Below are 22,618 nucleotides of genomic sequence, written 5' to 3'. Positions count from 1 at the left end.
CCTGCTCACCGTATGCATATTGACAGGATTTACAAGCTGATAATCAGTCTGTTTGGCTATGTCATGAACAGACCTTCTGTGGCCATCAAGTTCTAAACCCAGAACTTCTGGTTCAGAGGCAGATACACACTGTGCCACTGTGCCACAAGACCTCATCTTCTACTTAAATACTGCTTTTCATGACCATTGGATGTTTCAAAGCATTTTACAGCCAATGAAGTACTTATGAAGTGTAGTCACTGTTGTAATATAGGAAATACGCAGCCGATTTGTGCACACCAAGCTCCCACAAACAGGAACGTAATTATGACCAAATAATCTGTTTTTGTGATGTTGATTGAGGGATAAATATTGGTCAGGTCACTAAGGATAACTCCCCTCCTCTTCTTCAGTAGAGCTCCTGTCTGGCAGCTCCTGTTACTGCAGGGACTAGAGATCTGCTGGCCAATCAGATTGGCCAGCAGCTCTCTAAGTCTGGACTTCCTCCCGAGTGAGGGGCGGAAGTCCTGCCTGTAGCCAATTGATGCTCATTCGAGCTTGAAATGGCTGTGGGGCAGTCAGAGTCGGTGGGGATGTGTTCCCCACCAACTCTTTGGATGGCAGGAAGGGAACCCCTGCCATCTGAAATAATCAGGCCAAAGTATTTGTATTTGAATTGAATCACTAGTATCTCCCTTGGCATCCTGACCCTGTAGCCTAAGGTTTTGTGTATAAAACACAAACTTTTTCATTTTCTGCAGTGAACAAGATTTTCAACCCTAAGTGAGCGAGCTGTCAGCCATTCTTCAGTTGGTAGCACTCTCATCTCTGAGTCAGGATGTAGGTTCGAGTCCCACTCCAGAGACTTGAGCACATAATCTAGGCTGACATTTCAGTGCAGTGCTGTGGGAGGTGTCTTTCGTTAAACTGAGGCCTTTCAGATCGGCATAAAAGAAGCCCTGCCACTATTTGAATAAGAGCAGGAGAGTTCTCCCCAGTGTCCTGGCTAATCTCTCAACCAACATCACTAAAACAGTTATCTGATTGCTTGTTTAATAGCCATTTGTGGGAGCTTGCTGTGAACAAATTGGCTATCCAGTTTCCTTACATTATAACAATGAGGACGCTAAACAGTGCTTCACTATCTATAAAGTGCTTTGGGATGCCCTGAGGTTGTGAAAAGTGCTAGGAAATGTTTTAATATAGCATGCACACTAATACATAGGTACACACATGTGCAGACATGCACTCAAGTACAATACACAATCTACACTCACTCACCCACACCCTACACTCAGATTAGCAAATGTCTCTAAGGTTTCATCCATATTGAAGGAGCCAAGCATAAATTTACAGGACTAATAATCCAGAGGCCCCAAGTAATGCTCTGGAGAACTGAGTTCAAATTCCACCAGGGCAGTGGGGAGAATTTAAATTCAATTAATAAATCTGGAATGTATAGTTAGTCTCAATAATAATGATCATGAAACTACTGAATTATTGGAAAAGCCCATCTGGTTCATCAATGGAACCAAGGGAGGAAATCTGCCATCCTTACCTGGTCTGGCCTACATGTGACTCCAGACCCACAACCCAATGTGGTTGACTCTTAACTGTCCTCTCAAATGGTCTAGAAAGCCACTCAACTATATCAAACAATGCAGAAAATGTAGGTGTACCTACACCACCTGGAGTTCATGAAGGCAAACTTACCACCACTTCTCAAAGGCAATTAGGGATGGGCAATGCGGTCTCCTCTACATTGGAGAGGCCAAACGCAAACTGGGCGACCACTTTGCAGAACACCTGCAGTCTGTCCGCAAGAAAGACCCAAACCTCCCTGTCGCTTGCCATTTTAACACTCCACCCTGTTCTCTTGCCCACATGTCTGTCCTTGGCTTGCTGCATTGTTCCAGTGAAGCCCAACGCAAACTGGAGGAACAGCACCTCATCTTCCGACTAGGCACTTTACAGCCTTCCGGGCTGAATATTGAATTCAACAACTTTAGATTTTGAACTCCCCCTCCCCCCATCGCCATCCCGTTTCTTCCCCCTCCCTTTTGTTTTTTCCAATAATTTATATAGATTTTTCTTTTCCCACCTATTTCCATTATTTTTAAATCTATAACTGTAATGCCCTGTCTGTCTTCCCACCCCACCCCCACTAGAGCTGTACCTTGAGTGTCCTGCCATCCATTCTTAATTAGCACATTCTCTTAGATAATATCACCACCTTTTACACGTCTTTGTTCCTTTGTCTGTGACATCTTTTGATTATCTGCTCCTATCACTGCTTGCTTGTCCCTACAAACACCCCCCTCAACTTCTCTCTCCCCGCCCCCACACCTTAAACCAGCTTATATTTCACCCCTCTCCTAACTATACTCAGTTCTGCTGAAGGGTCATGAGGACTCTAAACGTCAACTCTTTTCTTTTCCGCCGATGCTGCCAGAACTGCTGAGTTTTTCCAGGTAATTCTGTTTTTGTTTTGGATTTCCAGCATCCGCAGTAGCTTTTTGTTTTTATGGGCAATGAATGTTGGCTTTGTCTGTGAAGCTTACGCCCCAAAAGTGAATAAAAATACTCTGAGCCACAGTTGACACTGTGCTTCTGTGAATGTATCCGTTTTCCTGATGGATCAGAGATCAGGTGAGATAGACAGAGACTGTGACGAAAAATATAACACGGCATTTGGGAGGTTAAACTGACCAGCTTTATCTTTTAACGTCGCTCCCTAAATTAGCATATGTACAAATCTCTAATCGGGCAGTGCGAAGATTTCCAGTTCAGCTATGAGAGAAAAATTGGAAGTCAGAAATTAAATTGCTGCAAATATACAGCAGATCTGTCGGCATATGTAAAGAGGGAAGACAGGATCATATTCTGGGAGGAGATTTTTCAATAGTTCTGTCCAAGAGACTCCACTCAAAGCATAAACCTGCCTTTTCCTTTTCTGTTTCTTTTGCGTCTGTTTCTGTTTATTTAATTGTTTTCATCTTTTTGGCGAATAGATTTTCATGTAGGTGGATTATCCGCCTTCAGGTTCATTATATTCCCCCGTGTGTATAATTAACAAATCAATGGCATTTAACACTGGACAATAATTCCGGTAATAACTTAATGGTGTTTTTTAAAAAAAAAGCACTTGACAAACTACGGTCGATCGCTATAATATTGTGTCATGCCATTTTTGGAAGTTGATGTGCTTCAGAAAACAGGTTGCTCCCTCTGCAAGCTGTGAAGAGGGCCGAGGCATTTTTGACAGAAAGAAAGGGGGGTAGTTGGCTGCTCAGTTTCCTCTTTGCCAGCGCTGTGAGTTCACTCCTCCTCCCTTTCCCACCCTCGGGGAGGATGGTATAGTCGAAAGGATGAGCCGAGTACATGCTGTCTCCTCCTGGGTTCCCTCCACCCCCCACCCCCCAACCTCACCCCCCACCCCTCACCGCCCGCACCACCCTTGTTACTCTGGATGCTACCGAACCCCATCAAGCGGGATTTACAGCACCTCCCAGCTCTGGACAGCTCCAACTAGAGTCAGCCTCAGCTGAGCGAGAGGGAAAGGCATCATCCTACCTGTAGCGTCAAGCTCGACTGAACAATTCTTTGAAAAGAATCGGTGCCGGGGGGGAGGAGGAGGGGGGGGGAAAAAAAACTCCACAAAGATCACCAAAGGTAAGAGAAATGGGCCTTTTGTATTAAGCAGCTGCCTAGCAACCAAATTATTCGCAGCAACTTCTTGCTAAGCGAACAAGCTAATTTCTTTGGTGGAGGGTTGTCAGTGATGTGGTTTGATGGCTTTCGCACAGATACATTCTTTTTAAAGATATAGAATGTGCTGTTTAATCGGCCACTCCCTCAACTCGAGTTCTTTGTGAGGGTTTTGGCAAAATAACACGGTCGTTATTAACCCAGTTTTATATATATATATATGTGTGTGTGTGTGTGTGTATATATCATACATATATGACACCGCCCTCCCTCTCCCAATAATACCTTGTCGACTCAGGGATAGAAAAAAGATTTGGGAAGAGGTACTGAGTGTAATTATTTTCAGATAGGCGTCCTACCGCATGGGTGGAGCTCTCGTACGTAACCTGGGCATTGTTCAATTTACTTAAGTCGAGCCCAGCTTGTTAACAAGGCACCAGGGAGTAGAGTGCTGGACAGAGCCAGGTGGAGCGTTGTTTGGGCGGGATCCTGTCCCCCGGGTTAGGGCTCTGCCCTGGCACCACCACCACCACCACCAACAAATTGCATTTAGGTAGCACCTTTAAGGTTGTAAAAGGTCCCAAGGTGCTGCTGGGTGAGGGCGGTGCTACTGGCATGGGAGCTGCATTGTCGGGCATTGGGCACTGTACTTGTTGGATGGCAGGTTGTCGGGAGAGTGCAGTGAGTTCGGGGGAGCGTTTAGTGAAAAATAAATCGGGATCATTCAGTGAATAATTCAGTGGCCGCTGCCGTGCAGACTCTTTTAGTTCTGCTCTCTGTAAACTTGGGAGACTGAAAGGCTACAAGTGCAGCAGTGAAAACTAGGACACGGTTTTGATGATTGCCACTTGGAAGATAAGTGTCGAGAATCTGAGACTTTAAGATCTTTATTGTACTTCAGCCTGACTTCTCAACACTCAGCCTCAGCACTTCACGTAACGAACTCCCTCCCGCCCCTCAGATTCTATATTTTGTGCCCGTTATCGAACAGACATTTAACTCTTTCGCTGCTGGATTTTGGCGAACTTGACAAAGTTGCAGAAGCTCAAACTTCATGGGATTTTGCGCGCTGGGGACGTGGACAGCAGCAGCTCAACCAATTGAGCTCATTGCCCCCGAACTAGGGATGGCGTGGGCGGGGGGGGGGGATAACATTCCCATCCGGATCAACACCCCATCCCTCCCCAGGTGCTGAGGGGGTTGAGTGAGCAGGGACATCAATCGGAGAGACCAGCAACAACATTTGGCTATGATGCCCGCACAGTTGAATAGCCCGTTGGCGCTTGAATTCTAGGCTCACGCTTGATGCACAGCCACTTGGGCGAGGTTAATGCCGCTGGCCCATGTGCGACCGACACCCGGCATAGGTCAGAGCCTTCAGAATGGGCGAGACACCAATGACGATAACACTTGCTGAGGTCAAAACGAGACATTTTTATTCGAGGGATATCCAGTTAGTCAATTCTCCATTATGGGACGCTTCAAAATTAGTGTTTAACGTGAGCAAGGATAAAACACGACTGACAACTTCATTTTGTCATGTTCCCCTGTCTAAAGCCCTGGGCAATTATTGTGATTTAATGGTCTGTATTTTTGTGGTGCAGATCACTGCCTGATAATCTGTCTCTTGCAAACAGGAAGAGGACCATTTTAAAATTCAAATTTGTCCATAGCCTCGCCCCTCCCTGTCTCTGTAACCTCATTCAGCCCTGCAACCTCACAAAGGTCTCTTCGCTCTTTCAATTCTAGCCTCTTGCGCTCCTCCTTCTCATTGCTTCGCCATTGGTGGCTGAGTCTCCTTGAGCCTTAATTCCTGGGAATTCACTCTCCGTCTCCCTGCCCCTCTCTTAATTTGCTGCTTAAAACCTATCTTTTTGACCCAGATTTTAGTATCCATATCTCAGACGCGTAGCTACTGTTAGAATTATCCCTACGGTCTGGTAACAAACATGATCATCTTGTGTTGCCAATCGGAATAACATTGCCATGTTTGAAGTAAGTATTTCATAAGGCTCTGTGACACAAAGTTGTGCAGGTTAGAGCGTGAACCCCAGGTCAATTGCCTCCCAGCAGAGTGCTTGAAGATTTGCAGGGAGAATTACTCCCAGCCGCTATCACACACCTCCCAGAAATTGGTTCTCGGGGCAACGCTGTTGGGGGGGTCCCGCAGTCTCGGGTCGACGTGTGACATAGGAAACCAAGAGGAGTAGGTGGCCTTGCAAAAATGGAACATTAGCCCTAAAAGAATACAAACAGGAAAACAGCGCTCCTTACCCTGCTGAATAAACAACAACTCCTTACAGTTAAATTGATATGACTAATTCTTGTCCTGTTGACTAAACAGAAACTTTTCAGTTACGTACGATACGTTACCCCAATCCTGCCGAATAAACAGAAGCTCTCATACAGACACACAATGAGTAATGCTTGATGTCATGAATAAGTTGTAACTCCGTAGTTTTTTTGGTGAGTTACTTGTTACCCTCCGGGATAAAGGACAACTCTGCACAGTTACACAAGTGACCCCAATCCTGATGAATGTCTGGACCTTTTTTTTGGATGAGACGGTAAATCAATGCTCCATCTGCCCTTTTGGATGAATCCCCATTCACTATCCCAAAGACGAGCAAGGGAGTTCTCCCCGCTGTCCTGGCCGCTATTTAACCAGCAACCATCACTGATAAAAAGTCATTATCACGTTGCTGTTTGTGGGACATTGTTGTACGTAAAATGGCTGCCACATTTCCTCCATTACAGTGACTATACTTCACAAAGTACTTCAATGAGTGTAAAGCACTTTGGGGTACCCTGAAGTAGTGAATGTCATTATATAAATAAAAGTCTTTCTTTTCCTTCTCTGTACACAGTGAATTACAGTAGCTGTAATAATAATTAGCTAAATGGGTAAGAAAAACGTCTCAACAAAGATCTGTTTCTCTGAAGATATCAATGATATTCTTTATATTTATCCCAATTCTTATCATTCTTCTCCTTTTCCACTGAAAGTTCTGCAAACCCCCTCCACCTCCACCAACCCCCCAAACCTTGAGTGTGAAGATCTGGTTTTCGACTGCTGGGTGCATTTTCTAATCTAATATACACGGTAGACCAGGTTCCCCACCATAGGTGGGAACTCACAAAGGATAACCTATTGTCTTCACCCGCAATGATCATGAATAGCTATGAGTTTACAGTCAGGCTTGGTGTCCTGCACAATCCTAAAATGACAATCAAACACCACACCCAGCTCATCACCGAGACTGCTCTTTTCCAAGTCCAGTGTGTCACCTGTCTGTGCTCCGAACTTAACTGCTCCATTTACAATCATTCATGAAGAGTGCAGGAGGGCATGCCAGGAGCAGCACCAGGCATACCTAAAAATGAGGTGTCAACCTGGTGAAGCTATAAAACAGGACTACTTGCATACCAAACAGCATAAGCAGCAAGTGATAGACAGATAGACAGAGCTAAGCGATCCCACAATCAACAGATCAGATCTAAGCTCTACAACCCTGCCACATCCAGTCATGAATGGTGGTAGACAATTAAACAACTCACTGGAGGAGGTGGCTCCACAAATATCCCCAACCTCAATGATGGAGGAGCCCAGCACAGCAGCGCAAAAGATAAGGCTGAAGCATTCGCAAAAAGTGCCGAGTGGATGATCCATCTCGGCCTCCTCCAGAGGTCCCCAGCATCACAGATGCCAGTCTTCAGCCAATTCGATTCACTCCACGTAATATCAAGAAACGGCTGAAAGCACTGGATACTGCAAAGGCTATGGGCCCTGACAATATTCCGGCAATAGTACTGAAGATTTGTGCTCCAGAACTTGCCGCGCCCCTAGCCAAACTGTTCCAGTACAGCTACAACACTAGCATCTACCTGGCTATGTGGAAAATTGCCCAGGTATGTCCTGTACACAAAAAGCAGGACAAATCCAACCCAGCCAATTACCACCCCATCAGTCTATTCTCGATCATCAGTAAAGTAATGGAAGGGGGTCATCAACAGTGCTATCAAGCGGCACTTGCTTAGCAATAGCCTGCTCACTGATGCCCACTTTGGGTTCCTCCAGGGCCACTCAGCTCCTGTCCTCATTGCAGCCTTGGTTCAAACATGGACAAAAGTGTTGAACTCCCAAGGTGAGGTGAGAGTGACTGTCCTTAACATCAAGGCAGCATTTGACCGAGTGTGGCATCAAGGAGCCCTAGCAAAACTGGAGTCAATGGGAATTGGGGGGAAGCTCTCCACTGGTTGGAGTCATACCTAGCACAAAGGAAGATGGTTGTGGTTGTTGGAGGTCAGTCATCTTAGCTCCAGGACATCACTGCAGGAATTCTTCAGGGTAGTGTCCTAGGCTCAGCCATCTTCAGCTGCTTCATCAATGACCTTCCATCATAAGGTCAGAAGTGGGGATGTTCACTGATGATTGTGCAATGTTCAGCACCATTCGCAACTCCTCAGATACTGAAGCAGTCTGTGTCCAAACGCAGCAAGACCTGGACAATATCCAGGCTTGGGCTGACAAGTGGCAAGTAACATTGGCACCACACAACTGTCAGGCAATGACCATCTCCCTCAAGAGAGAATCCAACCATCATCCCTTTAGGTTCAATGGCATTGCCATCACTGAATCCCCCACTATCAACATCCTGGGGGTTACCATTGACCAGAAACTGAACTGGACCAGCCATATAACTGTGGCTACAAGAGCAGGTCAGAGGCTAGGAATCGTGCGATGAGTAACTCACCTCCTGACTCCCTAAAGCCTGTCCATCATCTACAAGACACAAGTCAGGAGTGTGATGGAATACTCTCCACTTGCCTGGATGAGCACAGCTCCTACAACACTGAAGAAGCTGGATGCCATCCAGAACAAAGCAGTCCACTTGTTTGGCACCAGATCCACAAACATTCACTCCCTCCACCACCGATGCACAGTAGCTGCAGTGTGTACCATCTACAAAATGCACTGCATGAATTCACCAAGGATCCTGAGACAGCACCTTCCAAACCCACAACCACTACCATCTAGAAGGACAAGGGCAGCAGCTAGATGGGAACACCACCACCTGGAAGTTCCCCTCCAAGTCACTCACCATCCTGACTTGAAAATATATCACCATTCCTTCACTGTCGCTGGGTCAAAATCCTGGAACTCCCTTCCTAACAGCACTGTGGGTGCACCTACACCACATGGACTGCAGCGGTTCAAGAAGGCAAATCACCACCACCTTCTCAAGGGCATCTAGGGATGGGCAGTAAATGCTGGCCCAGCCAGCAAAGCCCACATCCTGTGAATGAATTTTTTTAAATACTTTTGTTACTTCCAGGCTTGATATTTCCATTGCTATACTCCTGAATTGCACCTTATATAAACTACAGCTTTAGGTGTTAGCCTTGGTTCATCAGTACTCTTGCCTTTCAGCCAGAAGCTTGTGAGTTCAAGCCCCATTCTAGGGACTTTATTCAGAATCTAACATGGTACTTCTCTGCAGGACTGAGGAAGTGCTGCACTGTTAGAGATGCCCTGTTGCGCATGAGATGTTAAATTGAGACCCTGTTCAGCATCCCAGGTGGAGGATGAGGTCAAGTGCACTCTCAGTTCCACCAGCTCAGATGCACATAAAATATCCCATTATGCTCTTCAATGAAGAGTAGAAGAGTTTGCCCAGTCTTCTGGGCAATATTAATCCCTCAACCAACAGCACTGAAAAAAAACAAGCATCTGGTTGTTTATCACATTGTTGTTTGTGGGACTGTTCTGTGTGCAAATTGGTTGTCACATTTCCCGATATTACAGTAGCAATTGTGCTTTAAAAAAAAAGTACTTCTATGACTTTAAGCTTGGGCTTTAAAACTGCTGATATCATCAAAAATGTTTTTTTGACACAGATTATTCCTTCTTTCTTAACTTAACCAAAATTCTGCAGTCCATGTTTTATCCTGAAAACTCATCTGGTTCACAAATGTGCTTTAGGGAAGGAAATCTGCCGTCCTTATCTGGTCTGTCCTACATGTGACTCCAGGCCCAGAGCAATGTGGGTAACTCTCAAATGCCCTCTGAAATAGCCTTCCAAACCACTCAGTTGTATCAAACTGCTACAGAAAATTGGATAAGGAATTAAACCAGATGGACCACCCGGCATCGAGCTTGGCACCAGAAACAACAATGCCAAATTCAGCCCTGTCGACCCTGCAAAGTCTTCCTTACTTGGTGGCTTGTGCCAAAATAGGGAGAGCTGCCTCACAGATTAGTCAAGCAGCAGCCTGACATAGTCATACTCACAGAATCATACCTTAAAGATAATGTCCCAGACACCACCATCACCATCCCTGGATATGTCCTGTCCCACTGGCAGGGCAGACCCAGCAGAGGTGGTGGCACAGTGGTATACATTCGGGAGGGAGTTGCCCTGAGAGTCTTCAACATTGACTCCGGACCCTATGAGGTCTCATGGCATCAGGTCAAACATGGGCAAGGAAACCTCCTGCTGATTACCATGTACTGTACCCCCGACCTCAACTGATGAATCAGTACACCTGCATGTTGAACACCACTTGAAGGAAGCACTGAGGGTAGCAAGAGCACAGAATGTACTCTGGATGTGGGGTTTCAATGTCCATCACTAAGAGTGGCTCGCTAGCACCAATATGGCTGAGTCCTAAAGGACATAATTGTTAGACTGCTAAATGGGATAGGTTTCAAACAGATCTAGCAACTCAAGACTGGGCATCCATGAAGTGCTGGGGGCCATCAGCAGCAGAATTGTATACAACCCCAATCTGTAACCTCAAGGCCCGGCATATCCCCCACTCTGCCATTACCATCAAGCCAGGGGATCAACCCTGGTTCAATGAGGAGTGCAGGAATGCATGCTAGGAACAGCACCAGGCACACCCTAAATGAGGTGTCAACCTGGTGAAGCTACAACTCAGGACTCACAACTCTTGCGTGCCAAACAGCGTAAGCAGCATGCAGTACACAGAGCTGAGCAATCCCACAACCAATGGATCACATCTAACCTCTGCAGTCCTGCCACATCCAGTCATGAATGGTGGTAAACGATTAAGCAACTCACTGGAGGAGGAGGCTCCTGGGAGCCAAGGACATCAGTGCAAAAGATAAGGCTGAAGCATTTGCAACAACCTTCAGCCAGAATTGTCGAGTGGATGACCCATCTCAGCCTCTTCCAGAGCTCCCCAGCATCACAGATGCCAGTCTTCAGCCAATTCGATTTACTCGAGTGGTATCAAAAAATGGCCGAAGGCACTGGACACTGCAGTGGCTATGGGCCCTGACAATATTCCAGACATAGTACTGAAGACTTATGCTCCAGAACTTGCTGTGCCCCTAGACAAGCTGTTCCTGTACAGCTACAATATTGGCATTTACCCAGGTATGTCCTGAATACAAAAAGCAGGACAAATCTAACCCAGCCAATTACCACCCCATCAGTCTGCTCTCGATCATCAGTAAGGTGATGGAAGAGGTCATCAACAGTGCTATCAAGCGGCACTTGCTTAGCAAAAACCTGCTCACTGATGCTCAGTTTGGGTTCTGCCAGGGTCACTCAGCTCCTGACCTCATAACTTGGTTCAAACATGGACAAAAGAGTTAAACTCCAGAGGTGAGGTGAGAGTGACTGCCTTTGATATCAAGGCCACATTTGACTGAGTGTGGCATCAAGAAGCCATAGCAAAACTGGAGTCAATGGGAATCAGGGGGAAACCTCTCTGCTAGTTGAAGTCAAACGTAGCACAAAGAAAGATGGTTGTGGTTGTTGGAGGTCAATCATCTCTGTTCCAGGGCATCACTGCAGGAGTTCCTCAGGGTAGTGTCCTAGGCCCAACCATCTTCAGCTGCTTCATCAATGACCTTCCTTCCATCATAAGGTCAGAAGTGGGGATGTTCGCTGATGATTGCACAATGTTCAGCACCATTCGCAACTCCTCAGATACTGAAGCAGTCCATGTCCAAATGCAGCAAGACCTGGACAATATCCAGGCTTGGACTGACAAGTGGTAAGTAACATTCGTGCCACACAATGTCCATCTCTAACAAGACAGAATCTAACCATCATCCCTTGACATTCAATGGCATTACCATTGCTGAGTCCCCCACTATCAACATCCTAGGGCTTACCATTGACCAGAAACTGAACTGGACTACTCATATAAATACTGTGGCTACAAGAGCAGGTCAGAGGCTGGGAATCCTGCAGTGAGTAACTCACCTCCTGATTCCCCAAAGCCTATCCACCACCTACAAGGCACAAGTCAGGAGTGTGATGGAATACTCTCTACTTGCTTGGATGAGTGCAACTCCAACAACACTCAAAAAGCTTGACACCATCCAGAACAAAGCAGCCCGCTTGATTGGCATGTCATCCACAAACATTCACTCCCTCCACCACCGACACACAGTGGCAGCAGTGTGTACCATCTACAAGATGCACTACAGAAACTCACCAAGGCTCCTTAGACAACACCTTCCAAACCTATGACCACTGCCAATTAGAAGTACAAGGGCAGCAGATACATGGGAACACCACCGCCTGCAAGTTCCCCTCCAAGCCACTCACCATCCTGACTTGGAACTATATTGCTGTTCCTTCACTGTTGCTGGGTCAAAATCCTGGAACTCCCTCCCTAACAGCACTGTGGGTGTACCTACACCACAGGAACTGCAGCGGTTCAAGAAGGCAGCTCACCGCCACCTTCTCAAGTTGCAATTAAGAATGAACAATAAATGCTGGCCTAGCCAGCAATGCCCACATCCCATGAATGAATAAAAAAAATCCTGAACAAAATCCTGGTCACCTATCATTCACTCCTTGCCAGCTTCCATTGTTTCCTATTCCTTACCACATTGATTTCAAAATCTTCATTCTTGTCTTCAATACTCACTATGGCCTTCTCTTTCCTATCTCTGCAACTTCCTCGCATACCTGTTTGCATTCCACCTACTCTAATTGATTATACATTCCAACCCTGTCCCACCCACTCCTCTGCCAACCACTGCACATTTGTCCCACTCTACCATCAGTGCCACAGCCTTCAGTCATTTCACCCCACACTCTGAAACCTCTTTATCTAGGCACCTTGATCTGCCTACATCTATCTCCACCAGCGAAATCTTCCTTAAAATCTCGTTGCGCTTTCAGCCATCTCCCCAGACCCCCTTGTGCTCCTGTTCATTTTTGGCACACATTCTGTGAAATGGAAAATTCCAAAATTAAAGACACAAGTGTTTGTTTGTGAAGAAGTTTTGGTTGGAGCTAATATATTAGAAAAACTTTTCAAGTTTGAAATGTAAATCGTTTGGCTCAGCTGGGTATACTGATTTCTGCTACCTTTGTTGGTTAAACACTCTTGTACCTAGTGACGCATGAGGTAACCCGCTGCTGTCTGTCCAGAGCAGGATATTTATCTCCAGTGCCATACATCCAGCTGGATCTCCACAATTGCTGTTTATATTTGCAAATCTGCACAGAACCATCTTTTCTCTGGGTTGTTTGCATAACAAAAGGCATTTTTACATGAACACATAGCTACCCTGACTCCCCTACCAAGACCAGTGGTGCCTTTAGTCTGGCTCCTATCTTTCAACCTATCTGGATTGGGCATCCCTACCAGGAGTTATTCTTCGTGCCACTACAGCGCTCAGGATCGTAGGAGCACACACGCCTTGCCGCCACATCAACGTACAGTCCCTTGGGATAGTCATCTCACTGGGTATGTACAAAGTCTCCTGCCGATGATTGTATATTATTCCCCTAATTCCCCGAAGATGGTTGAAAAGATATGTCACCAGGGGTTTAATTTAGGATTTGAAGGATTTGAAGAAATGAAAGCAATGGGTTAAGGTGGATTTAAATTGTCAGATATAGAAACATGAAATGTGTGTACAATGAATTGGTGATTGGATATGGGTGCTATCTTTGACTAAAGGGTCACTTACAAGGAATTAAAAAATACTGGATACTCTTTGGAATCATCTGTTAAATATGTTTATTTTGACCGCTTATAACTCAGCGGAAATATCTTTGGAATCAAGAGGTTGCTGTTGGTAATTTTATCAATCAGATGCTTAATACATTCATGAGACATTCAGCTCTCTGCTATTTTAGAGAAGGCATTAATCTATTTAAAATAAGTGGATTAGTGTTTGCATCAGAAACAGGAAACAGAGGGCAGCTGTAACTAGAAACTCTTCAAGCAGAAAGTAGTTACAATTAAGGTACCCCAGGAATAAAAGAAAATGCTGGAAATACTCAGCAGGACAGACAGCACCTGTGGAGAGTGAAAATCAGAGTTAATATTTCAGGTCGATAGCCTTTCATCAGAATATCAACCAGAAACATTAACCCTGTTTCTCACATCACAGACACTACCTGACCTGCAGAGTATTTCCAGAATTTTCTGCTTTTGTTTCAGATTTCCAGCATCCACAGTATTTGTATTAAAGTTACCAGGAATTGGTGGGTAGCCCCGGTTATTTGAAACATTCATATAAATGATATTTCTATTCAATAACAAGCTCTCAGCGTTCAAAGTTACCCTAAAATTGGTCTCAATGGGCCCAATTTTAACTCTTGTCTAATTGAATGGGTTTTGAGTGAGTTAAAATCACACCCAATCTGTTCAAACCACAAAATATTTGCTCGGTGCTGTATTGGTCTGTTCTCCAGGGCTTTCCTTCGATGTCTGACATTACAAATAAAATTAAAGACTGGGCAAATAATAAGGAACAGCTTTAGCAGGATATTTGAGAATGCTGTGCTAGTGGATGCAAATATTGCTCGGAGTGGGCGGATATAAAATGATTGGTGGGTAAGTATTGAACCAGATTGAAGAGCTAGTGTGGAGTAGAGCAGTCGCACGGCATATTATATGATGAGGGTCGTTAGGATCTGGAATGCGCTGCCTGAGGGTGTGGTGGTTGCAGGTCCAATTGTTGCTTTCCAAAGGGAATTGGAAATGAACAGAAAGGGCCCTCAGGGCCACAAGAAGGGTCAGGGAGTGGAGCTGGTTGAGTTGCTCTTGCAGAGACCCGGCATAAATACAAAGCGCCAAATTGCCTCCTGCACTGTAACCATTATATCATTCTATAAAGATCAGGGAAGGGATTTGGGTGCAGTATGGGAAAAATCATTGAAACCTGCAACCCAGCACACAGACCCAGCAATAGGAAAGCAAGTACAGTCTGGGACAACTTGGGTGATGCCAGGTCTCAGCAATTTAAGTTGTTATGCCTTTCACTCTTCCATCTTTCCTTTTATACCTTCCACACTTTACTAAGCCATTTATTCTTGTTGCTCTATTCATCAGTTATTCAATAATTTCCTTTTGATGTTTAGTATTGTCATTGTTTTATGCAAATACTTATGCAAATAGAAATTAAGAACTCCAAGCCATTTTCTGTGTACAAGGCTTGTAACTAAGTCTGTCTAGATTCACTTCAATGAGTCCATGAATTACATGCACAGAACCCCCACCCCTCCACTTACTCTCCTCTTTTATGTGTCAGTCTCCATCTACTGTCACTTTTGCACAACCTTCCTGTACATCTGTGCTGTCATATTAAGATTTCTCAAAGATCAAGAAACACAAAAAGGGATTTGTAAAGGAGATTCATTTTCAGACAGTTAATTCTTGCTAATTAGGGATTATCACATTTCACTGATTGCTCTGGGAGCCTTACTGCCTTTGAAGGAAGAATATTTACAAATGAGAAGCTCATCGAGATGCTGCACAATACGTCTCATGTGGAAGCCCCCATGGCTGTTGCTCCTTTATTAATTCATATTGTCCTATGTGGGGTTATTCACTTTAGTTTATTAAGAACTAACGCTTCCATCATTTGCTCCTACTCCTTGTCACTTCTCATCATTATCATTTTCTTGTTGGTCAGCTCTCTAGGAATCATAATGTACAAAATCAATTGGCCGCAATGATCATGAGGTACAAATGGCTTCCGCTCAGATGTTTTCTGAAGGTGCGGACTCGTTGTTGGAGCAGAACTTGGTTGCTGTTAGTTAATGCTCTTTGACTGGCAGATTGAAGGTGGCACTGAAGACATGTTTGTTTTAAACATGCAGACTGTTCAATGTCCTTTTGTTCTACTGCTGGCTTTAGATTTATTTTTCTACCTTGTGGCCTTTGTGTTGGTCTCATTTATACTACAGTCAAATTTTGCAAATCAACAACCAGACAAGTACATGGCCACTTCCTCCAGGCAAATTCCTCCCTTTTACTCCACATTGTTACTATGTGGGGTCCAATTCTGGGAGGGTGAGTAAATGGGGGAGAGGCACTGTGTGGAATTAAAATTGTGTGCTGCTAGAATGTCTACATTCTCCAAACTCTAAATTGCTCCAGGATTACAATTGACCTCAACCAACTCACAGCCCAGATGCGCAGCCCAGGTGCAATGCCTGAGTCTGAGTTCTGCAAAAGAGTGCTGAAGTCAGAAAATCAACAGTAATTCTAAATTCTGATTACACAATTACACTCTCTCTAGCTAATCAATAATCCCCCTCCTACAGTTCAAGCTGCACGGTACTGTGAATTTCACTGTCTACGTTGCTTGAGAATGACTGAGATCGTTAAACTAGGTCTTCAGAAATATCGTAGATTATTCCTCATTTGCGTCGACATTTCTCTAACCATTAAAAATTGATTAACTGAAAAGTTAAGAACCCATAAATGTTTCTGTTTAACCCCTCTCACTCCAGGATGGCAAGAAGAGAAAGGGGAAAAAAACACAGCATAAAACCAAAGAAAGCTTCCTTTAATAGTTTTGTTCCAAGTTGTCCAGAGCCACATCCTTGTTGAGGAAAAGGATTCGATTTTCCGCCCACTTATAAAAGCAATAATTGTGGAAGATGAGTGGAGGAGCAAGGCAGAGGAAGCTGACAGCACTGGGAGCAGCTTTATTGGAGCTGCCTGTTGGTCTGCCTCACATACACGTGTCTAAATGTGACACAAAACAAATTTACACTGAGGAAGCAGATCACTTATCAGCTAAGCAAGTGCTCAATTTGGAAGGGAGACAGTGCAGCCAGAAGTATTGGATTATGTGATGTCTGTTCCATATATCTCTGTTTAATTTCCTTTTCCTACAGGCACACAGAGGGCTGAAGCCTTGCTTGGACACACCATAAAAAATTTTTTTTGCAAATATAAATGTGGCTGCTGAGTTAGATTTTTAACTTCTTAAGTGCTGAAAGTATTTAGAATTGTCCTGTAGTCCATGCATTTTATAAAGTGAGGGAATTATTAATTAGCTTTTGGGGTGTGGGTAAGGCAACATTCTATCCAACTTTACCTGTCCCATCCCCCTTAAACAGTATATATTTCACCACATTTTTACTTCTCTTTAGTTCTGAAGAAGAGTCATACGGACTCGAAACGTTAACTCTGTCTTCCTCTCCACAGATGCTGTGAGACCTGCTGAGTTTTTCCAGCAATTTTGTTTTTGTTTCAGATTTCCAACATCCGCAGTATTTTGCTTTTATCTTAATGTTTGATTGACTGCCACTTCTCTTCCAGGAATGCCTACCTTGAAGAAGCACTGCTCTTCTCTCCAACAGAATTTCCGCTTGTTTCTTTTGCCTTGTTCACCTTCATTGCTTTCCATTTCCCTCCTGGTGTTTGACAAGGTGTTTACTAAACCTTGCTTTCACAGCCATATTTCCTTCCTCAGTGACTGTCTCCATCTCCGACTTACCCCAACATCCACAATATTTTGCTTTTAATATTTATCCCTAGTTGCACAGAGGGCATGAAGAGTGAACCACAGTAAGTGTGGGACAGGAGTCACATGTAGGTCAGGGTCATAGGTTTTCAACAATTCAGCAGCTTGCAGGGTCATTCCACAAAGATTTACTGAGTTCAATTTTAAAACTTGCCACAGTAGGATTTGAGTGGCCTCTCGGTTTCGAGTACGGTAATGACTGTGGCATCCTACCTTTATTGGTGGTGCTAAGTCTTTTGAAAGCTTCTGATTAGAGAGAAATTAGAAACAGATACGTTGTTCATTAATTTTCCCAATATGATGCTGTTTGTCTCCATAACAGCAGTCCCTGTGCTTCAGGATGTAATTCATTGTGTAATGGACTCAAGGAACTATTGGCATGAAAAGCACTATGCATACTTTTTTTTACTCATGGATCTAGACATGGACAAACAGGTAGAATTCCTTTTTCAGGTTGTTGTTGGATTGGAAATTCATAATTGCGCTAACAAGGGGGAGAACTGAAAACATCAACAAGGATAAACATTCCGGGATAGTCTTGGAGTCTGTTGCTAAAAAGATTGCATCTTGTGTTCTTGTTGCCTTACAACTCTCCGACATTTCTGCATTTCTCCAGTTTGGTCTCTTGCATGCTCCATCATAGGTAGCCTGCAGAGGCCCTAAGCTCTGAAATTATCTCCCTAAACCTCTCAGCCTTGCTGTCGCCCTCTATCCCTTTAAGATGCTCCTTTTGGTCACCTGCCTGAATATCTCTTTATGTGGCTACATGTTTAATTTTGCCTGATGACGCTTTTGTCCAGCACCTCACAAGAACACAAGCGCACCTCGGGATGGTTTTGCAATGTTAAAGGCGCCACATAAATGTGACTTGTTATTGTTTCTTGCCTCCATATTAATTTAGAATACTGTGTGTTCCTGGACAAGATTTTCTCCAGTTACTATATGGGAATAGCAAAAACATGTTCTATTAGAGGGAATCTTTTACCCCACTATGGTAAAATCTCTCCCCTTTGTATAAATAGTAGGTAGGTGGTGTCTGTTGCAAACTGAGTAATTACCCTGCAGCAACTTTGACTGAGGTAAAAAACTGATGCTGATGCACATGCGGGAAATATTGTGTGATTCTTAATATTGGGGAGGAGCAGTATTCTGAAGCAAGGAAATCATTACTGAATGATTCTTTATCTTACACCTAAAATTCTTCATCTGCTCCCTGTCACATTGTTGGAAGTGCCGTCTTTTTGATGAGACGTTAAACCGAGACCCTATCTGCTCTCTCAGGTGGATGTAAAAGGTTCCATGGCATTATTTTGAAGAAAAACTGGGGAATTTTTCCCTGCTGTCCTGGCCAATGTTTATCCCTCAACCAACACCACTAAAAACAGATTATCTGGCCATTATCAAGTTACTATTTGTAGTTTCTGGCTGTGCACAAATTGGCTGCTGTGTCCCCCAACAATACGACAGTGACTACATTCAAAAAGTGCCTCATCGGCTTTGAGACATTCTGAGATCATGAAAGGCCAGTTTTCTCTCTTTTTAAAGTTCATTCAGCTTAGTAGCAATGAACTTCGTTATAGTAGGTCAGGGTTAATGGAATTAATGGCCCTTTGAAGAAGAATAGTCGACTGTGATGGTTTGTAGCTGACATTAATTCAGAGGCTGTGGACTTCCCCAGAGTAAAGTGTGTCCCAGAGAGCATATCGCATGCACAATGCTGTAGTCGCTCATGTGAGGCTGCCTAGTAAGGCACCATTTAGAAGAGCTCTCATCCCATTACAGCCTTTACTAAAACCCTTATTGTGTTCCCTAATTAGCTGAATGCTCACAGGTCAGAGGAAGAGCAATAAATGCAATAACTCATGTTTCAAGCATGTGATGGGGAGAAAATGACAAGGAGGGATTAAAGCCTTTCCCACTACAATGGCAGAGAAATTCACCCACTCGACAGTGCAGATGGAAGGACAATAATAAGGTGGAAAGGGAGCCAGTGGAATGCGCTGTGCAAAGTGAGTTTGTTGCAATCTAATCCATTTTCAATTATCAGCAAATCCACGACACAAACTACCCATAATTCTGCATATATATGTAGACTCACCTCACATCCCTGAGATGGTTTCTGGCAGAAGCCCCACACAGTAAATGATAACCTTTAGAAATGGGCTTGAGACGCACTGTTGGGACAGCTTTTTGTTCATCTGAGAAATCTCATTAAGTGACAAGACTCAAGGAAGACATGTCAAAGTGTTTGTTAGTGAAAGCTAAAAAGGAAGTAATATGATAAAAGTTGAGTGATAGGTGGCGACTAAAGGCACATTCAAAGAGACTTACCCATGTCTTATGACACATGAGGCAGGCAAAGCACACATGCTTATGTCTTTTTCCATAGCTAGTTTTAGCTGGGACAGATCGCTAGCCTGTTGCCAGGGGCTGAAGCTTAAGGGGTGCCACTCCACATGACTGACCAGGTGACTCTCCCACTCTCACCAGCTGAAGGATATAATCAACCTATTTGGCCATGTTATCAACACACCTATTATGGCCATCAAGTCTTGGAATGGGACTCAAACCCAGAGCTTCTGGCTCAGAGGCAGGGACACTACCCACTACGCCACAGGACTTCCTTCATTTAAAGAGAAAGAGGAGGTAATTAGTAGCAGGGAAGGAGTTGACAAGGCTGAAGGAGAGTTTCAGAGCCAGCAATATCATGGCTGAACAAACATTAAGGAGTGGCTTTTTTCTTCAGAAAAAATAAACCCTTCGTGAAACCTCATTCACCCGTGGATGAGATTTCATGAAAAATGCGAAGGCCACCTGGGCTCTTCGCCTGCCCATCAACCTTCAGGTTGGACGGGCAGTATTCTTAACAACTTTAAGTACTTTCCTAATGGCCTTAACACGGCTGCACGCCCGTCAAACTGACGATGTAAATGACACGCGGTGATGTCGGGACGCACACCCGACGTCACCGCGCATCATTTTACGTGTCAGCGAGCAGGCCCTGCTCCCGCTCGTCAACCTGAAAATTCTGCCCGTGGAGTTAGGTCACAGATGAACCATGAACTCACTAAACGATGGAACTGGCTTGAGAAGCCGAATGGTCTCTTCCTGTTCCTGTGTTGCAATGAAACAGCCATTGAACGATTCAGTACGGGTAGCTTGAGGAAGAGACAATAGAGAGTAAAAGAAGTGGTCTGCCTACCAAAGGCAAGAAACAGAGGAGCTTGGTAGTGTCCTTCAGAAGTAGCAGATATGCTATGTCAGAGATCAGAGAAGAACTATCACAGATCCAACTGATGAAACAGAAAGTAGTCTCCAACTTAATCTCAGAATGCTTGATACTGACACTGTGCGTTAGGGTGGAAGAGCTCAATTTTCCACCAGAACCTCCCTCACAAACATTCATGGGCGAAAGAAAAACATAAATCTAAAAAAAGGAAAGGTCCTCAGATTGGAGAGAATGACAAATCATTTCACATTTCAGACACTTACTGCAACTGACTTGTGTGAGATTGCATAAGGAATTTCCCTCAATTCCAAAAAATCTCCATTAGCAGTAAAGAATCCAATTTCTGAAACACTGCGGGCCCAAATCAAGGCAGCACATTGGGCACACCACATTAAGCTCTACCACAGATCGGAGTCAGTGCTGAGGATGAACTCAGAGGTCGGCCAAGTTCCATTGTTCCGTAGCTCCCCTCCACACTCTGTCACCATGGCAATCTGGGAGCAGCCAGCCCACGACCATGTGGGTGGAATCAAAGCCTGTTATTAAACCCACCTGCTGAGAGCAAATGTACCAAAGTGAAGAAATGTCACTGTCAGATAAGCTTCTGTGAGCTGCAGCAATCAAAGGAAGTGGAGACAAGAGTTGTTGTATTTTGGAATGTCAGATAAAATGACCACTTAGGTACCAGTATTGCGGAGAGGAAAAAAATCAGACCATTGGAAACTCTACAATTATAGAGTGGGAAAATAAATCAGTGTTTTGTGAACGTGTTGAAGTGAATAGAGATTGAAGTATTGTTCTGCGATCAGAGACAGAAAAGAGAAGTGAGAGGAATATTTGTCAAACTTCACTCTGTAGGCAAAGCCTATTGATGGAATTTTCCCTCTCTTTATTACCAAAAGTGGAAACTATCACAAGTGCTTGGTTCCAGTTTTCATTTACTTAAGTGTATCCTAACTCTCACAAAGTCCTCTGTTGAAGGGTCATACGGATACAAAACATTTATAAAAACAAAGAACTACTGCGGATGCTGGAAATCCAAAACAAAAACAGAATTACCTGGAAAAACTCAGCAGGTCTGGCAGCATCGGCGGAGAAGAAAAGAGTTGACGTTTCGAGTCCTCATGACCCTTCAGCAGAACATTTACTCTGTTTCTCTCTCCACAGACGCTGCTAGACCTGCTGAGTTTTTCCAGCATTTCCTGTTTTCATTTCAGATTTCCAGCATCCACAGTATTTTGCTTTTATCTCGCAAAGTCCTGTCCACCTATCACCCCTATGCTCACTGGCCTACATTGGCTCTCAGTCAGGCATGCCTTGATTTTAAAATTCTCTTCCTTCAAATCCCTCCATGGCCTTGTCCCTTTCTTCTCTCTGTAACCTCCTCTAGTACTACCACTCTCTGGGACCTCTGTGCTCCCTCCCGTTCTGGTCTTCTGTGTGTTCCCAATTTTAATTGCTTCACCATCAGTTCCATGCCTTCAGCTCCTAATCTCTGGAATTCCCTCCCTAAACCTCTTCACCTCTCGTTCGTCCGTTAAGATGCTCCTTAAAATCTATCTCTTCTTTTGGTCACCCATCTGAATATCACCTTATGTGACTCAGCATCAAGAATTGTTTGATAAAATTCCACAGAGCAGCTTCCGACATTTTTACTAAGCTAAAGGCACTAATAAATGGTGCTGTGTGGTTTGCTTATTGCTCACAGGTGGGCTGAATGACATTAAAGCTTGGATCACCTCCTTTCTGTGGCTGGAATTAACTGCTGCGGTTGTCAGGACCTTTTTTGCTCGAGACTGCAGGATTGTGCAACGATCTAAGAAATGTTGCACTGCGAGTGGTGACCAAGTTTACCCGCCAATCATTACATGCGTGCGAGTCCTCCCTTGGTCGCCTGTCTATTTTGATAGGATGTCCTTGGCTGGACAGGTTGAACA

At 44.4% G+C, this 22,618-nt stretch overlaps 1 protein-coding gene across 1 annotated transcript in view; it reads left to right on the top strand.

The window, feature by feature from the left end:
* Nucleotides 1-3,317: 3,317 nt before the first annotated feature.
* Nucleotides 3,318-22,618, top strand: part of LOC144669377 (synaptotagmin-1-like) — a 119,258-nt gene continuing 99,957 nt past the window's right edge. Inside the window, exon 1 of the mRNA XM_078531762.1 lies at nucleotides 3,318-3,651. The gene's annotated coding sequence lies outside the window, so the exon portion shown is untranslated. The remainder of the gene's footprint in view (nucleotides 3,652-22,618) is intronic.

The sequence above is a fragment of the Cetorhinus maximus genome, chromosome 29 (assembly GCF_964194155.1).
Source record: "Cetorhinus maximus chromosome 29, sCetMax3.hap1.1, whole genome shotgun sequence".
In the NCBI taxonomy this organism is placed as follows: domain Eukaryota; kingdom Metazoa; phylum Chordata; class Chondrichthyes; order Lamniformes; family Cetorhinidae; genus Cetorhinus; species Cetorhinus maximus.
This window is presented reverse-complemented; position numbering and strand designations above follow the sequence as displayed.